A 4320-nucleotide genomic window follows, 5' to 3' on the forward strand; every position below is an offset into this window, starting at 1 on the left:
TAGGAACCCTAGCTGTCGCGCTCGGGAGGGAGGCTCGCTTTTTTTTTTTTTTGAGGGTGGGGGGGCTCGCTTGAGGGAATAGCGCTGCAATCTACGAAAAGTGCACGCGTCGGCCGAGCTCCATGAAGCTTTTTTTTCAGCGAAAATACTATTTCCACATCTAAAAAAACCTGAAAAAAATACGCAGAGACATATATTTGGGTTATACACGTATGAATAAAGCTCGAAGTTTCCCGCAAAAAAACGTATGAAATTTCATGAACACATATGTTCGTATGTGATGTGCAGAAAAAAAAACAAATACATAGACTAAAATGGGTTTTTTCCTTTGTTGTATTTGGGCCAGATTTTTGTGTGTGTGGCCGCCCCGAAAATTCCGGACGGGGCTGGGCCTGGAAATTGAGCCCGACGAGTAGATCGGGTCGGGCTCGGGCTTGCGAAAAACCAGATTTTAGTCATAGTCAGGCCGATAGGGTTGTGTCGGGCATTTTCGTGCTCGGGCCGAGCTTGGGCCCCCCGACGATCGGGCCGGGCCAGGCTCGGGCTTAGGTTTTCAACATAGGGCTTTTTTCAGCCCGGCCCGACATATGCCCAGGTATGCTCTGAGGTTGAGCCAGAGACCAGGACAGGTCACTCGCAGTCATAGGCGAAGACCTCTCTTTCTTCATCTTCTTTTCTGGACTTGTCATGCAACATATTGACAACACTGCGGAAGGAATTCTTGATCCCCAGTAGTGCCCGCCCTGGAAACATGAAGAATCACACTTGAATAATAGAATCAATAGCAACAAAATTACAAAAGAATATGGCACCATAATAAATTGACTTAACCAAGGCACTTTTGTGACACGTCATTGGTCATCTCCTTCATGAGCAGACCATGGGCAGTGAGGCAACTACAGGATCACATCCTCTTGGAGCATGAACCTGCCAGTGATTCCGGCAACCATGGTAGGGGGCAGCATGGTTGGGTCTTGTTGGGCCAAAGTCAATGGGCTAGGCAAAGCAGGTACGTTGGCCTGCAACCGTGGCGCCGTGATTCGCCGGGGTCAAATCCCTTCATCGCACTGCTGCCGCCATGGAACAATCCAATCTATGCCGCGTCCTTGTCCAGTTCCCTGGAGTCTCCATTGTGTCTCCATGCCTCCACGGACGGCTTTCCGCCCCAGATCGCTGGTCACTGGCGGCACGGCTCCTCTAATGACCACGTGGACGGAATCCAGCAACCACGTTGTGTTGTTGCTTCAAGGTCGACGATGGCTAGGAGGCAAGCATAGGGAGAAACGTGGCGAACAGCCCAATGGATATGAAGGTGTCGCACATGAAAGGCAAAAGTTCTCCATGGAGGCGATGCTGGAAAGGAGATGCCAGGATTGCAGCTAGGGTTGGGGGTTTACCGAATGGACTGATGTGTGTCCCGCTATCCCACGTCGTCGGCGCCGTTGCCGCACTCCAGGATGGGGAATATCTTGTTGTCTCTCATACTCTCTTCTTCCTACATGTACTTATCATTTATGTAGGAGGATGTACACATTTACTTAAACATTGATTAAGAGAAAAAACAAGAGCACGAGTGAAAGGCTCGAGATGGACCTAGAGTGGGGGTGAATAGGTACAAGTACAAAATTTAATTGTTACTTAGCAATTTTAGGCAATAATGCGGAATATGAAGTTGAGCCTAACAATTGCAAGTGTGAAGCTATGAGCTAAGCAAGGTAAACAAGTAACTCGAGTAGAAGAGTAAGCAAACACAATATGATATAAGTAAAGACTAAGAGACAAGTAACCACAAGTAGGGAGTTAGGGTTAGGAATAACCGCAACTCCTAGAGACGAGGATGTATGCCGATGTTCACTTCCTTCGAGGGAAGCTATGTCACCGTTAGAAAGGTGGGTGTTACCATGAAGGCACACCAACGCCACGAAGGCTCACCCTATTCTCCCTTTGGGACAACACCACGAAGGCGTTTCTCAACCACTAGTAGTAGACCTTGGGGTGGTCTCCAAACCCTCACAAACTTTCCAAGGGTAATCACAAAGAATGATTCCTCTTTGAATGACTCCTACCGCCTAGGAGTCTCCAACCTCCAAGAGTAACAAGAACGATGGGGGAAAGCTCAAGTCTTGCTCAAATCATGAATTCCTTTGGGTGGACAACTTCTCTCAAATGCTCTCAAATCCCTTAGGGATCTAAGATTTGGTGTTGGAGAGTGAGAGAGAGAGTGAAGGTGTGTTCTTGAGGATGCTTGAAGTGAATGGTCAACCCTCTCATGGGATAGGAGAGAGATATTTATAGTATGCCTCAATAAGTGGCCGTTGGAGCCCAAAACAGCACAGAAACATCGGGCATCCGATGCACAATGGACGACCGAGGGCATGACAGACACCGGACATCCGACAGGGACCGGACGTCCAACAGGGATCAGACGTTCGGTGTTTTGGCGCGGTCTAGTGGGTACCGGACGACCGGAGGATCCGGACGACCGATGTTTAGGCTCTATGGAGAAAGTACCGGATGACCGAGGAATATCGGGCGACCGAGGGCTCTGCAGACAATGGACGTCCGACAGGGACCGGACGACCGATGTTTTGGTACTGGATCGGATTTGCCAGACGTCCGGTGCACACCGGACGACCGATGTTTTGGCTCTGTATGGAAGCGGTCGGACATCCGATGAGTATCGGTCATCCGACGGAGATGAAGATCAGACACTGATTTTGAAGAAGTTGTTTGAGCAAGACTTTAGCAATAACCCATGTTCCCCTCTTAATAGTGTGGGATCCTATACTCAAGAATAAACATAAAGATAGGCTTGTTTCTTCGTTCCTGATGAGGTTAAACATTTCTGAAGTCATAATCCACACACATAATTGATTCCGAGGGGAGTAAAACCTGAGATATACTTGACAAACTTTGTTAGTCCCCTATGAGTATATTGTCATTAACATCAAAGTAATATTTAGGGCATGATTGCACTTTCAATCTCCCACTTTTTGGTAGTTGATGACAATATACTCATAGCACAACAGAAATCAAGTTGCTCTATGCTTTAAGACACATTTATTTAAGAGATCCCCCTCTCAACCATAATTATTGCAACATTATATGGAGAGCTCTCCCTCATAGAGATAATCAATCTAGAATATATGAGCAAAATATCACAAAAACCAAATAAAACCATCATCATATAAGCACAACCGCATAATATCATAATAAAACCATCATCATATAAGCACAACCGCATAATATCATAATATCTCAACATTCATAGAACATAGAGGTTCAATAAGTTTAACATCACATCATAAGGCATAGATATAAAGTCATACACCCACTCAAGGTAAATGGTTCAACATAAGAGCAACATGATGAATAGAAAGCTAGAACTAGTTCTCCCCCTTGGCAACAACTACCTAAAAAGGGACAGAGAGAACCCTCAGACAATCACAGGTTATCATCATCATCATTTGGAGTTCCACTCCCACCAACTTCGTTGAGGAAATCAGTCCACTCAGGCCCCGAAGGAAAACCAAAGTCAGAAGGAGGAGCAGCTGGGAGGCACTCATCCTCACTCACATCAGTAGCCCCAGAGTCACGGAGACGAGACTTCAAGGCATTCTTGGAAGTGATCAAGCGAGTGAACATCATGGTTGTGTGTGCAGATGAAGGAGAAGGCCTTCATCATGGCAGAGTGAGCCTTGCCGATAAAGCGAGCAAAACGCCCAAAGGGCGCCGAGCTGGCATGAGCAGGATGGGAACTAGCGGCAAACCTACGAGCAGGAGCAGACTTGGAGGAACCTTTTGAAGCAAAATCATTGGCCATGTGAGGAGGAATAATCCACTTCTCATGCACATGGGTGCGAACAAGGGAGAAGGGAGCCACACTCTCAATAAGAGCCTGAATGAATGCAGCATGAGGAAAGGCACGCTTATACTGAAAGCTAGCAAGTCGGATTTCATGCCAAAGGAAATGAGGAACATTAATCTTGCCTTTGGGAGACTCATAGAGACGAGACATGAGATCAATGCAATAATTGTTGCAAGAATCTTTGTCACCCATCTTAGGATAGATGGTGCAAATGATGCATTGATAGATGATGTAGTACGGAGATCTCCAAATAGAAACTTGATTCAGATCCTTTAGCTTTTCCTCCTCAGTTAGTTCATCAATTCCCTTTAGGAGATAGCCACATGCCTCAACCCCTTTGGGTTTGTGTTTTGGATCATCTTTATGGATCTTGAATCCAGTGTCCGGAAACCCAAGAGCAGCGACAAATTGAGCATAAGTGGCCGTGAGCTCGGTGTCAGATGTCATCCAGG

This window comes from Triticum aestivum, chromosome 6B (genome assembly GCF_018294505.1).
Source record: "Triticum aestivum cultivar Chinese Spring chromosome 6B, IWGSC CS RefSeq v2.1, whole genome shotgun sequence".
Classification (NCBI taxonomy): Eukaryota; Viridiplantae; Streptophyta; class Magnoliopsida; order Poales; family Poaceae; genus Triticum; species Triticum aestivum.